The sequence below is a fragment of the Cydia strobilella genome, chromosome 1, assembly GCF_947568885.1.
Source record: "Cydia strobilella chromosome 1, ilCydStro3.1, whole genome shotgun sequence".
Classification (NCBI taxonomy): Eukaryota; Metazoa; Arthropoda; class Insecta; order Lepidoptera; family Tortricidae; genus Cydia; species Cydia strobilella.
The window spans coordinates 14,780,101-14,803,741 of NC_086041.1; the positions used below are offsets into that span (position 1 = coordinate 14,780,101).

Consider the following 23,641-nt stretch of genomic DNA (forward strand, 5'->3'; position numbering starts at 1 on the left):
TAGATCCGTAGATAAACTCCGAAATGAGTTCGAGTTGTCAGCCGGGCATCCTGCGCACGGCAGTTAGGGCTGTTTACGTGATGTCTGGTGAAGCGTACGTGGTCGGTAACGGAATATCGATAGCGATTTTTCTGGCCGCATGGGCAAGGGTCGGCTGGCGCGCGGAGATAAACCAACACGCGGGCCACGGGCGCCGGACTTCACAAACATGTAAATGTAACGCAAACGGGCCCCCGCCCCGGGTCAGGCCCCACGGGGCTCCAGGGACGGATATTGCCGCCGTAATGCACCGATAATGCCGGTGTTTGATTTCGATAGTCAACACTCGCCGGCCGAGTGCTCGGTCAATATAAATGCTAAATGCGTTCATGAATGCCAAATGGGGGCTGCTTGCGATGGACTTGGAAATGAATGTTTTAAAAACAATGGCGCCTTAAGTGGGTGCATTTTATAGGACACAAAACGGCGAAGATGAAAACAAAATTTGTATCAAACGGAAGTTCCTTTTTTATTGATAGACTACCATTTTGTCATAAAATACCTAAGTATTTGTCTAAAATAAACATTTTAACTACGCGCTTCTATAACTTCTGCGCATAGTTAAAATGATTATATGGAACGGGTGTTGGTTTCGGCCAACACTTAACATTTTGGACGCCAATGACGGATATATCGGCACCGCAGGTCCAACTCCAAAGACTATATGTTCCTGGGGTGGAAGTGTTAAAGGACATAACGCCGCGAGTAACTACGGAGAAAACGCAGCACACCTCTCGATACTCCTGAGCCGCTCACTCTGGTGTTGCGCCTGGCTGTCTTTACGACGGCGCATCAGGTGCCCATCAACCGAGTGGCGAGTCACCGCCTGCCTCGATAACTCTGTGGATCGCAATGTTATGGCAGGTATCCGGACTTCTTAGAAATAGCCAGATCTAATTCTCCACCCAAATTTAAACCATAGACCACGACTTTTTTTCTACAATAGCCTCCAATCCCTGCTGAAATCGGTATACGGGTATATATTTACAGACTCGTGAATGAGTTCCAGGCAGGCGTTCTACATGACATCAAAGCTCTCCACCGTTTGGACGCACTCTACGTGTTTGATCTATGTATATCCCCACGCGAGCCTTATAAATGACTGGTCTTGAAAACCCGAGTTTGTAATGGCGATACAAATAATAATAACAATAAAATGATCGAATTTAAACTGTTGTGAGACATACTAACATTAAATCATTTTACGTTTTAGACTCACTTGTTGGTTGGTTGGTTGGTTGTTGTTTGTTTGTCACATGTCGCGCGAGTGACTAAAACAAGTGAGTCTAAACCGTAAAATGATTTAACAATAAAATGCTTTATTGTGTACACTACATAAAAAAAAGTTAAATATATTTGCTTACGTTGTAAGCAAGTATTAGATCTATTATTGTACTAACTATGTATAGGGTATCTGGGAACGTGTCACCGGCAACACGTCTCATTACTCCGTACGAATAACTGCAGAGTCCTATACGCTGCATTATAAGGTCGTTTTTGTCACAGCTTCTCATTATAAGTGCATTAGAGGTACAGGCAATTGGTTAGTAAGTGATAGCCACAAATGAAGTGGCCGCGGTTTGGCACTGGTGCGTGACGCTACTGCACTGTGGGTTGAAATTCGGCTCTCATTGACATAGAAACCAAAGTTGTTATTTTAATTTTTTCTGCTCTTCATATAGTCTGAAATTCATAGGGGTATTTAGCATAAAGATGCTCGTAAAAACTCATTGCATTCAAAAAAATCTTAGTTACAACTGGTTTTTGTGTCTTTTTCATAGAAACAATAAACGATTTTATAAAAAAAAACCGCACTCGTTACGGAAATATGAAAAATGCCGAAAAATCACAAATAATTCGTGGTATAACTATCTGCGAGGATATTACAGTATTTTATGCGGTTCTTGAATTATATTGATTTTTTGTTCCTGCTCCATACATTTTTTGAAAAAAAAAAAAAAACTTTATGCCAAATCGTCCCAAATTCAAAAGTTACCATAACAATGCTGGGCAAAACCTATTACAATAATAAAAAAATATATAACAACTTTGGTTTCTAATCTATGTCAATGAGAGCCGAACTTCAGCCCACAGTGCGCTGTCGCGGCACCGAGTGACACTACGCCACGGAATACACTAATACTATATATAGTTTCAGAGTGAGTTTGAATGAACGCTTCTTGTAACTACCTACGCTAGCAGTAGCAACAGTTAGTGAAGTGTTCCCACAGAAGTTACAGCTGCAGAATTTTAATCAAATCCGACAACAGAGCAAGCTGAATGTACTTACATACTTTATCAATTATGTATAAATGTATGTCGCGTATAACTGTTAAATTTTAGTGTGTCGACTCGGCTGTGTAATTAAATACTCGTATAGTATTATTTCTTATTAATTAACATTAGCATATTCTAAAAATAAGTTTAATGTGAGTAGAGCGGAACGCGTTTCAATGCTTCGGATGATGAGTTCACTTTTTTCAAGCTTTTATTTTGTGTTTAGACAAATATACGCACAGACACACATGCATATCTCCCGCTAGATTAATATCGATGCCTATGTAAACCAGTTCAGTTGCAAATATACCATCGCTGTGAAAATACGCAAATATCTTTAATTTTTGAGAGTATTCAATACCGAACCTTATAGCTATCGAAACATTTTGTTTCACCTGTAATGATGTTGTTTGTTATCAAAATGTGGGTATCGATTATTGGCTATTTAGTACAACCATGGACCAATAAAGAGGTCTCTTTATTGGTCCATAGTACAACATATATATTGTTTTGTCATAGATTGCACCAGTGATTAGATATGCAAGACTACAGTTTGGTTAGACGGTAAAACAAAACGACAATACATACTCCTATTGGGTAGGTTCAAGCGGTTTGCGCAAAATAAGTAGGATTTATCAATAGGCAAAACTAATGAATGTTGATGCGAGTTTGATTTGCTTGTAGGTACACTTGCCTCTTCAAATAAATGAGAATGTAAACTATACGATCTCATATGAAGGAAGCAGGCCGTAAATTAGATTACAACAGCCATATTTTGGACAAAAGTTTACATCCATTCCATTCAATTCCATTCTTCTTACGACAAAATAGCATATTTATTGACAATATTTTTAATCTCATTATATTGTGGCAGTGTTGCGGTTGTATTACAAATGATTGCATGTGAAAATGACCGACTTGATTTAGTTAATAACATTGTAAGAAATCTCGTAATAGTACTATTTGCTAATTGGATGTGGTTTTATCACCGGAAGGAGATATTTTAGAGGCCTATTTTTGTTTTTCTCAGCCCTAACCGCCGTGTTTACGACTTACGTAGGTACCGCGCCGCGCCGCGCCGCCGCGCCGGATCGCTACTCCTAATTATTATGATTTAAGCGCGTCATAATCACTCATTATCATGCGCGTACCCCTTACTACCTCTACACATATACACATGTTGATAAAGGTTTTTACGGTGCCCACATCGTAAGTAATTACTTTCCAGTTATTATTCTACGCTTTTCGATCAATCTTTAAAACTCTTGCATATAAATAGTTAACGGAACACACACACACACACACACACAAACACATAGATGTCTTAAATACACCAAAGTGAGCAAAGTTGACGTATGTGCACGTATTAATTAAAATTATGATATACTTAAGTAGTTTTTTAGCATTGTAGAAGCAGGTGTGGAATTTAATTATAATAGCAGATTTTTTGTATTTTAATAAGGAGCATACTATTGTATTCATACACAATTACATATCGCTTCACATATTTGCATCGCATCGCATATTTGTACGCATCGGCCTCCACAGTCACCAAACCCGTTGTATAAACAGCAATGCATAAATCGTCTGCAATAGACGCAAAATCCTGTGATGACTTTTGTATTAGCTTGGTACTTGTTGTCTGTAACTATTTGGTACCATGAACGATATAAGTATATAATAGCATTTTAAAATATAAAACACTTGACAATATTTTTACTTGCGATTTTTAACCCTAAATCTAAAAAAAATCAGTGCAAAAAGGACATTGACCTCCTAGAGAGTGCGTAGCGAAGAGCCACCAAGATTTCTTTTAAGCTGAAACGCCTACTTTATGAAGAAGGGCTAAAGGTACTGAAGCTGCCCACACACAAAGCCAGGAGAGCGAGAGACCTCATCGAGTGTTTTAAGATTGTTACCCACTGTTACAACCTCCCTAACATTCACGAAATAATTAATAGTCACAGACTAAGAATTGTTCGCACTCCCACTACTACTAAAGCTGCATATCATTCCTTGTCCAACCGTGTCGTGGCGGCTTTGAACCGTTTACCGGATAGTGTTGTGACTGCTCCTTCGGTCAATGTGTTTAAAAACAGATTGGACAAGTGGCTTTTAAGCAATAAAGTTAGACTGATGTTTCTTAGTGATGTGATATGACTATACAAACTTTGAACTATATTATATAACACTGGACACTGTGTGACATAGGCTCATCAGCTATAAATAACCCTCCCCCCCCCTAACCCAATAACCCTAACCTAACACTAACCTAATAGCCTTCCCTTTCAATTAGTTTGTAAGCATTATCGTGTACTGTTATTATCAGGCATCGTAAACTGCGAGCGAAGTCCATTGAAATGACGTACTTTGACTTGACAACAACCCTTTTTTTTTTTTTTTTTTTAACGTTGGGGAAATGCGTTTACGCATGCCACCTGGTCCGGGGGAACCAGGAGGGATGACGGACTAACCAGAGGACTACCGTCTAAAACCACCAACGAGTGCCGAATCCGCCTTAGATGGGGTGCCGCAGGGTCGCTAAAAGCATTCGACCGCAAGCAACTTGACAACAACCCTAGTACTTCAATGGATTTCGCTCGCAGTTTACGATGCCTGGTTATTATGTACGTATGTTTAAACTTATTGAATAAACGTCTTTAATTATTATTATTAATTAGCTGCTCGCCTATAACTATATAATAATAAATAAAGAAAAACCTACATAAATATGTATAACATAAATGGTACAATACTCGGCAGCGGCACCTTCTATAGGTAGTTACTATTACGTTACCAATAAATTGAGGTGATAAACAAACAATTAATAGAATTAAACTCAAACAAATACACCATAAAACTGATAAGTTTTTTATTATACATGAAGTTGTGCACTATAAATGAGGTGTTTGTACTGCGTACGGTATATATACGCATGTGTGACCGTGCGTGTATAACCGCTTTATTACGAATATCCAATTAGCTTTACTCATACTTTACTGCTGAGATTTAAACAACATTTTGTATCGTGTAATCTTCTTACTAAATTATCCATAGATCCTGCAACAGTTCTCAAGGAAAAAACTTTCGCGTCTAGACTCATTTACCTTATTTAAATGAGTCGGTTTGTTGCTTACTTAAATCATATTTTTTGCTTGTTAAGATATAAAAACGTGCGGTGTGTAACTGCGGGCTCATTGTGCATGCGATTATGCTAATGCGGTGCTAAAACTGTCAGCCGTCTGTCTGCTCGATCCGCAGCCACGGGGCTGCGCTGGCGTTCTTGCCACCGCGCGCATTGTGACACCTCCAGTGTACAAACACAGCTCCTGAATTTACGAGTACATTGTACATGTGCATATTATTGTAAATAAAAATAGAGACACAGCATTGTGTCCCCTTAAGATTAGAAAGAAGAGCCGTGCGACACTGCAACGTGTATACATATAGTATCTACTTACATTACGCTAAGAACTGTTCGTATTTAATTTATGCACGCTCGACATAAGGGAGTAAAAGTCATTTGTATTTATCTCGGAATAGCGGAACGGACATACTCGTAGTGTTACAAGCCCGGTGGCTCGCGGTCGGCACGCATCCCGGCTGGCATTTAGATAATCGAAACTGCGAAGGCAGTTATAAATGAAATGCGATCTATGCGTGTGCCACCTTTAATATAATATTCACGTTATACATGCTCGGGAATATTTTATATTGTCAGCGGCGTCAGAATGGTCGACATTTGTTTGTATTTTAAAAATGTGTGCGTACCTAGTTTATCGCTACGGTTCATTGTGAGTGGTGTCTAATCACAGGTGGCATGAGGCGCAACGCAACTGGCGCAAGGCACGCGCGCCCCATTAGCAGATTAGCATACAGAGACCCAGGGGGGCGGGGTGGCGGGAAGGTCGCAATTAGAGGCGATTGCAACAATTACTCAGTCACCGCACACGCAGATGAAATCAGTTGTAGTCATCAGAGGAAATACTCAATTATGTAAACTGTATAAAATCATTAGTGATTTATTGTTTACCCGGTGACACACCATTATTCAATTGTCTATTGCTCAAGCATTTTCAAATAGCTATAACATCTTATATTCACGTGTTTCCATAAATCTCTTTTGGAGAGAAAACGGCCGGTGTCCATTTGTGCAAACTTTTATTTACCGTTGGAATCGGTGCCGCTGCCGTTGGAAAAACGCTGATAATACAGAAGGTACAAGCTGCTCAAGTTCTAGTTTTACTGGAACGGTATACTTAAGTTGGCTTGCAACGTTTAGGGCAGAGGGGCTCTCGAGACAAGACGGATGGATTTAAAACAACATGACGCGGGAGACGCTGAGGGGTTCGCGGGTGTGGGGAAATGACAGCGGGGAGGGATGACGAATGTCCGGTGACTCCGGAAGTCCTCGCGGGCCTAATATCGCTTTGCATTACATATATAAGTTCCGCCCGAATGTTGACCGTCCCATGGGATAACAAGCTTATATAAAAAAAAACTTGTTGAGGGCACAGTACACTACTGTCGTAATTTTTTGGCATGATAGGTAGTCAGTAGCAAGTCATTAAGAGGACTCTGTCGAACCCAAAACTACATAGGTTAGATAGATCTGGATGTTAAGTACAGTATATTTAAGCAAATAGGTTCAACGAACTTCTAAAATGCATAGACACTTCTTGAATGGAATTCATTCATAAAAGTGGCCGTGCACTTTCGCAACTACATAACATCGTATAAACTGTTAACTGATAATTCTCGTTAAACGATGTTATAAAAAAACAAACCAATTATCGGTGGAAGTTTGCATGGGAATGTACATCATATATTTTTTTTAGTTTTATCATTCTCTTATTTTAGAAGTTACAGGAGGGGGGGACACATTTTACCACTTTGGAAGTGTCTCTCGCCCAAACTATTCAGTTTGGAAAAAAATGATATGAGAAACCTCAATATCATTTTTGAAGACCACCATATTCCAACACGTATGGGTTTGATGAAAAAAATGTTTTTGAGTTTCAGTTCTAAGTATGAGGAACCCCTAAAATTTATTGTTTTTTTTTCTAATTTTGTGTGAAAATCTTAATGCGGTTCACAGAATAAATCTACTTACCAAGTTTCAACAGTATAGCTCTTATAGTTTCGAAAAAAAGTGGCTGTGACATACGGACGGACAGACAGACAGACAGACATGACGAATCCATAAGGGTTCCGTTTTTTGCCATTTGGCTACGGAATCCTAAAAAGGGTTCATCGACGTTTTGAAAACAAGCAATAGATATTTGTAATAGATATTTTTTCGAATTTTATTGACATATAAATTTCCTGCATCTTTATCTTCATCGATTTCATAATAAGTACAGAAAATAAGAGAAACTTAAAGGCTTGTCAGGCAAATAGCAGTACCTATCTAATTTAGATACATGTGAAAAAGATGTTTGCAGTGTCAACAGCGCCCCCGGCGCGACGCTGACCCACACTCAGCGCCCCTAATAGCAAATGGAATAATGCACTCGTCCATTGGTATCTTATTGTTTCACAGTTCACAGGCACCCTTAAAAAGAATTCATATTACTTTCGATCGCAGCCTGGCATGGCCTGGAAAATAATGACCGGAGATACTCTTCTGCCTCGCCGAAATTACATATTTGACATATTTCACTAAAATTTGGTTCTTTGTATTTAGATATTATTACCATGGTATAATAGCATGTATGCTCGTAACATGTCACATAAAGTTAATGGAATCACGCCCCACTTGTGCTGCGGCCTTGACCCTCGGCAGGTGCGCGCGCGTCGCGCATACATCTCCCCATGTCAGTTGCTCGCGCGCTAATCCGCGACAACGGAACCGTTAGCCCGTCGATGTGCAAAATATGCAAAGTCCCGAAAGCTGCTTAAAGGATTAGGCTTCGAAAACCTTTAAAGGCTCGCCGGCTGAAACGTAAAAATCGATTGAAATTCGTAGCGGCCGGGGCGGTCGCACGCCAATCAGATCATCGTGATGGAATATGAATTTAAATTGACAAGGCGCGATCGCGCATGCCTGCCGATGCGCGGTTCGCACGGCGCGTGGGAGCCGTCAGCGACTGCGCGAGCGGGTGTGCGCGTGCGCGCTGCATTTGAATGTATTCTAATATCCAAGCCGAGCAATATGCCGCCGATTGATTTCTATCGTATGCGGTAACACCTTCGCGGAGATTACATTTACGTGCAGAGTAATTTGGGCCTTATACACTAGCCATAGGTTTGAGTTTTGCTACTCTGCGCGGGAATATGTAGGAGGCAGCAGCGGTTCCCGTGCCGCCCCGCGTAATGGCGCGGACGCTCGCCGTCAGAAGTCATACGATGCGTACGTGTTCGAATGTCATCATTCCAATATGTGAATCATAAAACTGATAGGTGTAATTTAACCATACCCAGATTATGTTGATGGTAGTTTGAATGTCATTCTATTTAGATATATCGGCCGGGACGCACGATATTTTTATGAATTCATAACTCTGTTAAAGAGAGACTTATCAGCCAAAAAAATGTTTTAAATCAGACTGGCCATTTTGTTTAATAACTAGAAAACAATCAGTGTAGGCAGCGGCTGTACCATAAGCAACGCATTACCATGCGCGTGATATCATTAGACTGCGGCACAACACCTCAGCGGCTGCGGCGCCCAAACTACAGGCCTCAGTGATGAACACCAAAACAGAACGAGAGCAATCAGCGCACCGCAGCGCAGATCGTTACTGCACCCGTTACCCGTTCGATTCAAATTATGTATAATAGGTATGACTCACTGTTAGTCGATTGAATTGTTTTCTTCGGAAGACATTAAGTTATACTATTTAATTTCAAACAAGATGCGCTAAAAAGCTGAGCCGATATATATATTAATAGTAAAACAAGGACCATGCAGGCCATTAAGTATGTGAACTGAGAAGAAATAGGAACCACACTAAACTATACCATAGAGAAATAAGTAAGCATAGTGCTCACTCCATACCAGGGATGTTGCGAATATTCGCATCTGCATCCGCAACCGCGGAACTTCAGCATTATTTTGAACATCCGCATCCGCATAAAATCGATGCTTAATGCGGATGCGGATGTGGAACAGGTAGGTACAGGAACGTCTTAGCGGCGGCGTAGGTGCTAGGTAATTTCGTCATTAGCCAATAGGAATCTCGTTTCGTTTTTATGATTCGTCGATTGAGCCTATGATGGACAGCGACAAGAAGTGAAAAGTTTGTTTTATTTGGACTTTAGTATAGTAATGCGATTGTAGGGCACCTATATATTCTTGTTCAAATACTAAAAGTTTCGTTTTTTATAATAAAAAAATACTAAAATGTAATATTTGAAGTTTTTTTTGTGCCTAATCTTGACATCCGCATCCGCGGATGTGAGCCTTTAAATATTTGCATCCGCGAATGTCAAAAAATCGGCATCCGCAACATCCCTGCTCCATCCATCAGGTTTGTTACCAAATCGCTAATTATTTTCGTAGTCGACATCTAACGTCAAGTTGTGGAATTATCAGTACTGCTACTCGACACTAGATGTTACGTGTGTCACGTCTTCGAGACTGACGAAAAGTGTATTGCTCAACAATTTACAACTAATATAGCAAGCAGAAGGAGTTGAAAATAGAGTTCCAGTTAATCCGGTTATAATATTACTAATATTAGCTGAAAATTGTTGAGCATTAGATTTTCCGTTCGTCTCGACATCTATTGTCGAGTAGCATAGCAGTACTGATAATTCCGCTACTTGACGCTAGATGTCGACTACGAAAATAATAAGTATTTTGGTAACAAAACTGATGTATGGAGTGAGCACTCTTATGGTTACTTATTTCTCTATGACTATACTAACTAACGACCCTGAAAAATTCAAAGACAATTAATTACACACTTTACGAGGGGCGCACATGTTTCAACGTATATTAAGCATTGAGCAAGCAAACTGTATGTAGAGGTACGCGTTTGGAACTAGCATCCAGAGCGAGGTTACAATCTACATACAGTGTGTAAATTTAATACGGGCGAACATTTAAACGGTGGTTAGTATAGGACCTAAGAATTATATTGAGATAGATTTTGCTTAGAAATACAATGAAAATTTTAACCATACAAAATAATTCGGCCCGCAATGTAATACACCACACAAGTTACGGGATACGAGCTTTTTAAATTTTAAAAACAGTTACTTTAAAATTTAAAGGAACTGTCAACGCTTGTTGGCAGTTACTATAAAAAGCTCGTATCTCGTAATGTCATGTCATCTTATGTTTCTTAATGTTTGCAGTACATTGCTGCCCGGTAAATTAAAATTAAGTGTAACTTAAAAAAAACTTCTTAATTAATGATTAGACGGATAAATTCTATATCTGGTTTAATTTATTGCCCGTATTAGATTTACACACTGTATAGAAGAGCATACATCGCACCGGCAAGCGATCGGGATTCTGGAGTTTCGGATAACGAGTGTTAGTGATAATGATAATGTATAAGTATAATATGTATCGGCGGCGACAGTTAGGGCGGGGGCGCAGGGAGAGGGCGATAGCGGGACCGTAACGTGCTGCAGGTGCCTCTAACGGGACCGGGAAAGGTCAGCTCGCCCTTCAGGGTTGCCCCTTGTTTCTTTCTAGTGACAGCTATTTAGTGTGAGTAAATGGATTCATAAGTACGATTATAATAATTTGCGAAATCTAAATTGGTGTCGTTCAATAGATAGTGATCGTTATTTGCATACTTAAGAGTCCCCGGCGAGCTCGGCCGAATTTCACCTTCCCATACAAATGGAGTTTCGTTCCCATTTATAAATTACGTGTTGGATTATAATGAAACTTTGCATATACACTGACATGAGGTATATCTATGTCTGTAATTAGTTTATATAGCTCCAGATTATAAAACAAACGAAATAGAGCAAAAACAAGTTTTGTATGAAAAACTTAAATTAGCTGTATTTTTATTACTACGGTATCTGAAGCTACATAAACTAATTACAGACCTAGATATACCTTATCCTATTGTAAGTACAAAGTTTCAGAGCAATCTAGCTAGTCGTTTTAAAATGAGAGCTTATCGTTTGTATGGAGAACCGAGCTTGCCGGGGATTCTTAAGTTAAAAAAAAAAACCACAAAGTGATTAGATAACATTGATGCATTAATCACACGGACCTCATGCGATTAAAATAATTCCATTCATTGCTAACAGACCCTTATTTATTTATTTATCGTATGGCATTACAGTTACTGGATTTAATATTAATCTAAAGGTTGAGGTTTGCACTCTTCAAATACTCGATGGCCCTTTCACTGAGGTTCGCGAGGTCTTCAATTCGGGGGTCGCTGTTGCTCTATGTCCGTAGGAAGTACCTTAGATAACCCTACACGTGATCCCCGGGTGGTGCTAACAGAGCAACAAACTTGGCAACTGCACTGTCCTCCAGGACCTCGCAGTGCTTACTGGATACAAATCAATCACTCGATTACAATGCTAACAGTCCCTAAAACTGGAACAGGGCAATTATTATTTTATAAAGTCATACGAAAACCAGAAATGTCGGAATATTAGCAACCCTAAACTCTCCCCAAGTGAAGTGAAAGGTCTCGCACATGTTGCGGCAACACACGCGAGCTCGCCGCGACAAATGTGTTCCGACAAAGGAGTATCTACAGAGATTAGGCAACACTCGACATCTAGACAAGTGGCGCGAAGACGACAATCCTTTTTTAAAAAGAAAACAAAAATTAATTTTATTAAACAAATTTAATACCTATAACGACACTTATTACATTCACAAAACAAACCATTTGACCGTCGAAATGCTGTGATAAATTGATAATACAGCACGCTGATTTAAGGACGGAAAGAAGCGATTTGTTTAATTACTACCATTTTTAGCACAACTAAATGAGGGTACCTTACTTACTTACCATTTTCGGCAATATTTTCTTGTTGCGATAAAGTAATATGTTAAATATGTATGTACTATGTATGTTAAAAGTTCAGAGAGTGACCGTCAGCTATTTAAATTGCTGATAACTTTAAGTAAGAGCTTTGACCCGACTGGGGAGGAGCGAGGAGGGTCCGGTGTCTAGACGACTCCATCCAATCACGGCCTGCGCTGCATCCAACACATCGTATATGCTATGCTATCACATCGACCGAACACGCTATCTCGCTAAGCCCGAGGCATAATTTTATTCATAAGAAATTTTATTCTGATGCAAAAAAAAACAATACGAAACTGGTCATAATTAACGGTTCTTAAAATCATATTGACATTAAAAATCATTTATGTGGTAATTAAAAACTTGCAGCTTAGTCCCGTTAGGCCCGGACAGCTAGCTGTAGTGTAGGCGACGCTGCCCGGCCCGCTAGCGGTCGGTCCGCTCGTTATGTCCGTTCCGTTGTAAAACCCGGGCTCGACGGAAAACCCTCGCGCATCCGACTGTCTTTTACGATACGCATTGTCCGTCGTAAAACTGGGGTTGTGCAATTTTCGCATTCCAATTGTTTCCTTGTTTTGTTAATCTCCGTCAATAAATTAGAAAGCTGTTTCTTCTTTTGTCGCGTGTTTTTTGCGGCGCGCTTTCTCCGACTCGAATTGCCTCTAGCGGGCATCCCTAATTCGTTAAAAAGTTAAAAACAATAAGCATTCTTGTGAATGCGCGCCCGTCCCGCCGCAGTGCCGCATCAATTAATAACCGTAAAACGTACCCTGAACCGTGGAGGACCTCGGTATTATAGTGTTCGGTGAAAGCAATAAAAAATTAAAATTTAATTACTGAGTTACCGTGAATACGCTCGTAAAAATTCAGCGAAGGGTGGGGTGGGGGTAGGCGTCGCTAAGTTCTACGGGACTACCTCACGCAAGCTTTGGGATCCTTACTAGTTCTGAAACCGAAACTGGCATCAGAATCCACACCAAGAGCGCACAATATAGATACCTATGTCACAGACATGATCAAACTGCGTGAATTTACTAATCGAGGTCAACTGTAATCATACAGTTAGTGCAAAAATCTAAATTACCATAACAGCTGTACATATATAATTTGATGGCTCCTCTACACGATGGGTGGGATGGGATACTGGCCCACCAAGATGGGCCAGCGTGTAGAGAGGGTAGTTGGGGTCGGATGGCTTATGGCGCGGCGGGATGGCGATGGGATGGCCACGGTGTCGGTTTCTCGTCCGCACATCAAAGGTAGTGGGCCAGCGATGGTGCGTACGCATCTACACGTGGTCCCATTGCCAGCCGAAGTCCTTGATCAGGGTAGAGCGAAATGGGGTTTTGGCGCCCTTCGTTAAAGCTTTTTACCCTTTTTTTTCTCATTTTCCATTTTGGCGCCCCCCTTGCCATCCGGCGTCTAACGCGGCCGCTCCACTCGCTCTACCCTAGATCCGGCCCTGCGTGGTCCATTCCATAGTGCGTACTCTCAACCATCGCATGGCCATCTCGCTGGTCCAGCGCTGGGCCATCGTGTAGAGGAGCCATGACATTTGGTTGGAGACTTAGTGGCCCCAGCTAGCTGCGGACAGACACAAGTCCAAGATCCAACATCGGCACCGCTACGTATCAAGAAAATCTTAAGAAATAACAATAAATAAGATAGATCTCACCTGAGGCCATCAGTCGTCATCAAGGGTCGCGGGCACACTGCGCGCGCGCCGCTACCCCCACTCGACCCCATGCCCTAGGTCTAGCCTGCATTATTCACCCCCGATTAACGCAAAAACGAAATGTCAGTGAATGGCGAGTAACGGGACCACGGTAACTGGAGTGTAGGGTCGCGGGACCTTTAGCCCCGCGCCCGCGCAGCCCCCACTCCTCGGCCGCTAACTGCGATAATTAGCGGCTGGCACCCCGACGCTGACTAACGGGTTAGAGCTTCTATATTGAGGGCTATTTTTAGTATCCAGTCTAAGGTCAGGAGGGGAAGGGTTTTTTTTCAATAGGCAAGTCAAGTTGTTGATTGGGTTCGTTCGCAGAAGTTTTTTCCTTGACTTTCTTCGATGTTTATTCATATTCTTCACTTTCATTATTTTTTGTTCATAGCAAAACAGTGGTTTGGTCTAGTGGTTTTATAGTTTGCTTGTAAGCCAGCACTACAATGCTGTATGTATTCTACTAACTGATCATCGATTATTGAATAATTATACTAACAATACTACTACCTATTGTTTATCAGTTGCTTTTGCTTTTAGGGCCGGATTTACACATTAACTAGTGTTAAGAGGAAAGAGAACGACCGCTTCTCCATACGAACATTACGAACGTAATCCCCATTTTGCTCTCTGGATATTGACATTATGGAAAATATTTTTACATATAATTTAATGTATATTAACCATAGCTCTATGATTTTCAATAATTTTAATATCCAAAGAAGATAGATGAATTTTGCCTGGTCGTCCACTTTCGTCTTAAGTGAGAGTTTATACTTTTGCTACTAATTGCATGTAGCAAACTCGCAGTACCTACTCGCACTGAACGCTAATCAATGTATAAATCGGGCCTATGTACTTATGTAAATCTTAATAAAAGTAGGTGTTTTTAAAATCCGTTGTTTTTAGGGTTCCTTACCCAAAGGGTAAAAATGGGACCCTATTACTAAGACTCCACTGTCCGTCTGTCTGTCTGTCACCAGGCTGTATCTCATGAACCGAGATAGCTTGAAATTTTTAGATTATGTATTTCTGTTGCCGCTATAACAACAAATAAAAGTACCTACGGAACCCTCGGTGGGCGAGTCCGACAGGTCCGACTCGCACTTGTCTGGTTTTTTCAAAAGTTTTCTGGCTGTATTTTAACTCCTCTTACAATACATTTAAATAAACAGTTAAATTCAACATACATTATGCTGGGCTTTATGAAAGCTAATTGCTTGTATTGTACCTTATATACAAGTGGAATCCTTTTATGAATTTCTCTTTTTATAAGAAAAAGACTTCCGCTTGCAATTATTAAGTAGGTACTTAATACTGAGCTGTACTTTGAAGAAACGGGCTATTGGTCTTTAATATGTATTAATTTTCATGCGCAAATCTGACTAGAGAAAAAGCGATTGTCGCAGGAATTCCGCCATAAAACGATAGGTACAACCGCGAATGCGTTAACTGGAAAAAGTACTCAAATTATAATAGCTTTATTCGAATAAAAATTATACTTGAGTATGAACAAAAAATATTGCAATGCAATGAAACCGTAATTAGTTTGTTAGCGTTATGAGTTTTTAAACTACATACTTGATATTTAAATAAATACATATACCTATATAATTGTCTCAACATTTTGACGAGCTTCGCCGAGGTTCATGGTGTAATATTCTATGGAAGCCATTCCTCACTGCGATGACGACGGAAGCATCCAGCTGTCGAGTGTCGAGTCAAAGCCCATAGCAAGTCGATGTTATCGCTGTTAATTGCAAATATTGCAATTGATACTGCGGGCGCGGCCATGCGTGGCATTCGTCAATCCGTTACATTGTTTATATTTTAATGCCATTAACCATGTTTAACATGCAGCTGCAAAATAAAAACTATCACCTAGAAGGACCAATTTGATTCTAACAAACGGACTTGAATATTTTAAATAATACGTTCCAGATAGTGTGCAATAAATCGTTCTCTCCGCCTCGTTCATCGTTCCTTTCTTAGAACCATAAGAAATCATACAAATGCATGCGGTAATCTATCGAGAATCGAGAAGGAATGTTTTGCGCACCGTTGTACGATGCTAATCAAAGAATTATATTCCTTAACCACAGTGCAAAGAGATGGAAATAGCTTCAACTTACTAGTAACAAAGGATTTGCATACGCACAATTCGGCACTACGAGTATTTTCGCCCGATATTTTTTTGTATACGCGCAGGATAAAGACTGCACAGAGGTGTATCAACCACAAAATGACACGAAAGACCGTAAATTACGTGGTTTTGAATAAAACGCACATTATGGGAATGAATGCCGCTAAATAAGACACAAAAGCTGCATGTCGCAGGTTTTGGTCAGATACATATTAGAATAGACGATGTCGTTGCGTATGTCTGTGTGCCAGTTATTTAAAAAAGAAATGTACATACATACCTACATGAGGAAACATGACGATAGTTACTTAGTTAGGCTAATAAATAAGTTTTTGGCAACAATTTCATTTTTGGTACAAGCTTTTATCGCTGACTGACTTTTCTTTCCGCAGGCAGCCAATACTCATCGAGACAATTCTAACAACCCAGGTACCAGTTGTTTTATCAGAGAGTTCCCATGGCCACCTCTTGTCTCCATCATCAGATCAGCTCCATGTCATCATAATATTGCATTGTCATCCGATTTACATATGTATGCAAAATTTCAGTTCAATCGGAAATCGAGAGGTGGGTCAAATTTAGCTTCGAAGATTTGACCCACACTAACAAATTAACATACGTACTCGTATTTACATACTAACAGGGCAAGTTAAATAAAAGCTTGTAAAAAGGACGACTACTTAAAGTAACGACAGGCGGCAAGCTAGTGAGCCTGCATTTCCCCGCAACGGACTTTGCATGCGCTAAACGCATTTTTATGGAAATGGTGCTCTTCAACAGGCCCCACACAGAGCGGTGTGAACACCACTTACATTTTCCTAGGTATACATACCTACTTGTTGATTTATGCGACTATTTTCTAGATTGATTTTTTGTCGGAAATCTGAGTTATCATTAGGCAAATGTTAATAACATTTAATAATTACAGATTTGTGTCGTCTTATTGTATTTTTCAAACTCGACGGGTACGCTGCTGACAGTTAAGTATTATCATAGAGTAACTGATACTAGAGCGGTACTGTCATAGTAAATTTTGTAACCCCAGTAAATTCACTGCCATCTGTCGACACACTTTAAAACTAAAAATGAAGATTTATAAAAATACGATAGAATGTATTTAAATATAGATAAATGATTTTTTTTCTTTGCATTAATTATTTTTATGATTTTGACCCAAGTTCTTTCACTGATATGCGTTAAAATTGTTAAATAACAAACGAAACCGTCAACGCCATCTATACGACTGTAGGCCAAAACTAGTAGCGCCCTCTGAACGAGATTCAAATTTTCGTGATTTTCGAGGCACGTTTTTTCCTTAGACTGTATCCATCTATTACGGAGTTATATCTATCTTTGGTATTATCATTTCAATGCAATTTTGCGAGATTTGTCGGTTTTAGTTTATAAATTATATGTAGATGACACCTGTCACCCTACCCACCGAGTTTGAATAATACTATAAGTACAGTCGCCACCAGATATATCGGAGCGGCCAAGGTGCTCACAAATATCTGAACACGCCTCTATTGTCAAGGCGTTAGAGTGCGTGTTCAGATATTTTGAGCACCTCGTGCGCTCTAATATATCTGATGGCGACTGTACCTAGTCGTATAGAAATATGGTCAACAAAATAAATAGTAGTACCTAAACAGAATATCCATGTGTTTATACCAACTCGTACATAGAAGTAATCGTCTCAGGAATGTTCCAGTACTTATGTAAAACAGGACGTTAATATTACAGCTTCGAACAAAAATTTGGCCAACGTGTGGTTGATGGGGGTCAGTGCGATTTTTTTCGGTCAGGTAGAGCTACCTGCGCCCGCGCCCTCACCGGCGGTAGACGCGCAGCATGCAGCGATCGTAATCATGCACGCATGACGCGCCGCTCGCATACTGCAACACGCATAGCAAGATATGAAAGGTCAGAATTGTTGTGATGAGTTTCCAAACATAGAGAGTTAAGTAGTGTCAAGAAAATGTAAGTGATTGTCATCTCTCTTCCAGACTTAAATTAAGGCTTCTTCTGTGATTTATTTATATCCTATGAACGTATTTAATCATAAAGACACCAGTAGTAATGCTTCCTAGTCCCGATCTATGAGCAGATGTAGATGCCCCAGCCGTCCACAATTAGTACAAATGTCAGCTATCGTTCAGGAGATGAAACACGCACCCCGCGCTTATGTAATTACTAATTAACTCAAGATCTTAATCCACCGCAAAAAGCCGCGTGGATACCTATTACCTACTTCATTATGAAAATATTCTGGATATTAATGTAGTATAACAATTACCCTAATTACAACCTATTTATTCCATCAGAACTATCTAAATTCAAAATTATGAATTCAGTTATGTTGAGCATCAATACTAGAAGGATTACACGTGCGCGTGCGCGGCGTAGATGCGTGGAGCGTGCATACCGTTAACGTTTGTTTGTGAGCCCTGGAACTCACACAACTCGGTTAAAATTGAAATAAGATCAATAGCCAACGTAAGAAACGAATTTGAATTTGGTTATTGTTGTCCGTTAAGGTGGATCAATGGGTCACGTCGCAGATGCTATTAGTATAAAGCGCGCATTATGGTGCAACGCGTTTTTGTCATATGACGCGTCACGACGATGCACCAAATAGGGTAAATTTAGATAGCATTAATAATGTGTTGTTAAAATTAAATCTATTGATTGCTCAAACGTGTAGCTTGCATTGCAATTATAGGAAAGCGATGGCCATTGGAAATATAGGGCGAGGGCAGTAACTACTGTAATCTGCGGGCCGAGCTCCTGTGTCTCCAGCGATTATGTCCAACACGGCCCTTCGCTCGGCGCGTCCGCTAGCCGCACAATGCGCACATCAACATTATCATTAGCATGGCGTCATTGTGATCCGTCGCACGTTTAGTAATAAATTTGGAAAAAAGTAAAAAAATCTTATTCACGTCGGACGCAGACGCAGTCGGCGACAAAAACTAATGGAAATAGAAAGAAATATGCAAGCGAGTGATTGTTCGGCGATCGAGAGATCGAGGTGAGGCAAAAAAATGGCAGATGCGCGTGAGCAGGTAGCGGCGCGGGGCGGCGGGCGCGGGGGAGGCCGCATGCAAATGCGCTGAGATGTCTCTAGGAATTAGCGCATTCTAGATTACAAGGTGTAGAGAAGTATACATAGGTTTGAGGAACCCAATCGACAATTCGAGGGACTTGTGTGCATAATCTCAATTGTAATATAAGTAAAAATAAGTATTTACATTTATTTTACTCAGAAAATCATACATGTAAGTAATCAATATTTTTTTAGCTATTCATATCACTATCAAATTCATATTTTACCTGCGGAGTGAGCAGTTGTTTCGAATGGTCGGTACTAACACTTGAACGATAAAGCCACACACACGAGGAGTGTGAAGTGCGCTCGTTGACACTCAAACTCTGGGATCCGCGCTACTTTCCCGTGCGCATGTACTACCTTCTTCGCGTAAATAAACAGAAAATTAAGTCAAGTAAAAACTTAGAAGCATCGCAAAATTCGCAAATCCTTGTATTTTATTTGGATAATTATTACGGTATGAAGAAAAGCTACCTCGAATTTTTGATATCGTATGGTATGGGGCGGTGGTAATCGATTCTTTCTTAGAGGTCTTTTATTTTTCTCATACTTACATGATGTAAAATGCCCGTTTGTCACCAAGTATGTGCCACATGATAGAAAACATACGTCCACCCTTTGTAGAATTCCTCGCGACGGTCTCGCTCAGGATTCTCTTGTTTCTGCGCTCAAGCTTCAATGTACGCCCTCGCCGTAAACATAATCATCGTTTTTAGGGTTCCGTAGCCAAATGGCAAAAAACGGAACCGTTATGGATTTGTTATGTCTGTCTGTCTGTCTGTTCGTCCGTATGTCACAGCCACTTTTTTCCGAAACTATAAGAACTATACTGTTGAAACTTGGTAAGTAGATGTATTCTGTGAACCGCATTAAGTTTTTCACACAAAAATAGAAAAAAAACCGGCCAAGTGCGAGTCGGACTCGCATACCGAGGGTTCCGTGCATTACACAATTTAAACAATGTATTTTTATGTGAAACGTGAGTGAAAGGTAAATTGCGGTTTACGATCTATGACATATTAAAAAAAAACTACTTACTAGATCTCGTTCAAACCAATTTTCGGTGGAAGTTTGCATGGTAATGTACATCATATTATATTTTTTTAGTTTTATCTTTCTCTTATTTTAGAAGTTAGAGGGGGGGGGGGACACATTTTACCACTTTGGAAGTGTCTCTCGCGCAAACTATTCAGTTTAGAAAAAAATGATATTAGAAACCTCAATATCATTTTCGAAGACCTATCCATACCCCACACGTATGCGTTTGATGAAAAAAAAAAGATTTGTGTTTCAGTTCTAACTATGGGGGACCCCCAAAATTTATTGTTTTTTTCTATTTTTGAGTGAAAATCTTAATGCCGTTCACAGAATACATCTACTTACCAAGTTTCAATAGTTCTTATAGTTTCGGAGAAAAGTGGCTGTGCCAAACGGACGGACAGACAGAGAGACAGACATGACGAATCCATAAGGGTTCCGTTTTTGCCATTTGGCTACGGAACCCTAAAAACGATGATTATGTTTACGGCGAGGGCGTACATTGAATCTTGAACGCAGAAACAAGAGAATCCTGAGCGAGACCGTCGCGAGGAATTCTACAAAGGGTGGACGTATGTTTTCTATCATGTGGCACATACTTGGTGACAAACGGGCATTTTACACCATGTAAGTATGAGAAAAATAAAAGACCTCTAAGAAAGATAATCGATTACCACCACCCCATAACCATACGATATCAAAAATTCGAGGTAGCTTTTCTTCATAACGTAACGGAACCCTAAAAATAATAAATTTTGGGGGTTCCCCATACTTAGAACTGAAACTCAATTTTTTTTTTCATCAAACGCATACCTGTAACATAGGTCTTTAAAAATGATATTGAGGATTCTAATATTTTTTTTTTCTAAACTGAATAGTTTGCACGAGAGACCAGTCACGTTTCGCGCCAATACGCTACACTTTGTTGTTCAGGGAAGGTTTTTCTCTTGCTTTAACTTTAAAGCAAGAGAAAAAAAAGAGATGTTAATATAAGTAAAATTTTGGACTTAATTGTACAGTTTGGGACAAAGAGACTCGAGACCATTCTTTAATACAGGTTACATTACAGACCACAGCGCGTGCACCGGTGGACATCGCTCATGGCGGAGATCTAATCGCCCGATGACTTACAAGTTTTTTTCTTCTGGCTTTAAAACTTATCTATATTAATATTCATAAGAGCTGTTTTATAAAAAAAGTTTCTAAGCTTAACCGTTGTTTATCTAATTTCAAATTTTGCTTCGTTTTGTTTTTGAAGAACGTTTTGTCGAGTGCTTTGAAGCAGTTATCAAATTATACTTGAGAGCTTTATAAATACATAATAGAAAATGATCCGCTTGTTTACGCTCTACTATAGAATTAGACGTCGATGCGAAGATAACGACCCGCGGACCGGGTCGGATCTTACGGCGCACGAGCGTCAGAATGTTAAATGATCAGATATTAGGCGACGCGACGACTCGCCGCGATTAACGAGATACCTATCTGAAATTGGAAACAGTTCTATTTGACTGAAACGGTATCGCTAGATGGATCTCTTTGTGCCGTAGAAAGCTAAATTATCAACCCGTCACTAATTTTGACCAATGAACCGAATATCTAAACGTAATTTTCTTATTAAATTACTGATTTTATTGTGAACAATCTCTTTTACGCAATTTGCTGACCGCAGCTCCGTGCGCGTCCGATCGCCTCTTGACTGCATTTCGCCTATCTTTCATTGTTTACCAAATTATACAGTTTCGTTTAGGCAAAGATAGATATAACTCCGTGATAGACGTGATACAGTTTAAGGAAAAAACGTGCCTCGAAAATCACGAAAATTTGATTTTCGATCAGATGGCGCCACTAGTTTTGGCCTACTCTCGTATAGAGGGCGTTGACGGTTTCGTTTGTTATTTATAATTTTAACGCATATCAGTGAAACGACATGGGTCAAAATCATATAAAAATAAAAAATGCAAATAAAAAAATCATTTATCCATATTTAAATACATTTTAACGTATTTTTATAAATCTTCATTCTTAGTTTTAAATATGTCGATAGATGGCAGTGAATTTACAGTGGTTACAAAATTTACGATGACAGTACCGCTTTATCTTATTATATCCTCTTTGGTTTAGGGTACGTCGCGTAAAATTTAAACCTTTTATTGCTGTTGTCACCCGAGACGCGATGCAACGCCGGGACGGGACCCATCGCGAATCGCGACGCGCCTGTGCGGAAGACATGTCACTATAACATGTTATGTTATGTGTGTTATGTCATGTTACATTATTAACATGTATATATTCCTTCTACTATACACTTGGTACTGCAGATTGTCCAAATGTTTTGAGTGTCATGTGTGAAAGGGGTACTGTACAAATTAAAACATAAGGTAACTAGAGTGGTTGAGTTGAGTGTAAGGGTGTAATGAAGGGACTGTCCGTGATATAATGTCTTGAATTGCAACACGTGTGCACGTGCTACTTTTATCGGCCGATTCATTACAATGTCAACATACTTTTTTTAGTAAGTGTAGTTTTAACTTATATGTTTTTAGTAATAAAGCCGTCGTCATTAAAAAAATCAGTGGCATACATGGGCGATTCAACCTATTTACTCGTGGAATCTCATTGGCATTGCAAGTGTTGATTCGATGTCGTCAAAATAGAGTAAAAGTCGAGTTACACGGTTATTAGGGCATTACAGCAATGTGACCGATCGCGCCTCGTTTTTTGTCGCAGCATTTGAATAAGAGTCGCGCACAAAGCGCGGCGTGACGCACGCGCAGCCGCGTCGCACTGCGCCGCGCCGCATCGCCCATTCAACGCGTAATTAACGCGCATAAAAACGCGCCTGACGAAAATTAGAAATGTGCTGGTACAAAAAGCTTCGGCTGTGAAATGGTATTAATTTAAATGTGCCGTGTTGTCTCCGTGAAGGCTCATTAGCATCCGGAACAGTAAGAATAAGAATATTTATTTACAGTAACAGCAGTATTGCTTCCTTCGATTGCTTCTATATATTATACAGTGGCCAATAATAGTATTTTATACAATCGTGATATAATGGAGAGCTTTTTAGTTAAGTACCGTGTTAAGGCCACGAAGCTTGCTGAGTGGCCTTATTGGGTACGAGATTGAAAAGCTTGATAATATCACTATTGTATACAATACTTTTTCTACGAGTGAACAAAAATAATACTTTAGACTAGTAGAATCATATAGGTAAACAAACCAAAAGTATACAGCTAAGACACGCGAGCAGCTGCGATACCTTCATACTCGTACGCGTGCTAAATTCAATTTTTAGGCAGATTTATTGATTTATTATTTATTATTATTATTTATAGGTCTACTTTTTATTT

General features: G+C 39.8%; 1 protein-coding gene across 3 annotated transcripts in view; it reads right to left on the bottom strand.

The window, feature by feature from the left end:
* Nucleotides 1-23,641, bottom strand: part of LOC134746164 (POU domain, class 2, transcription factor 3-like) — a 90,437-nt gene that overhangs the window by 51,889 nt on the left and 14,907 nt on the right. The window lies entirely within an intron of this gene.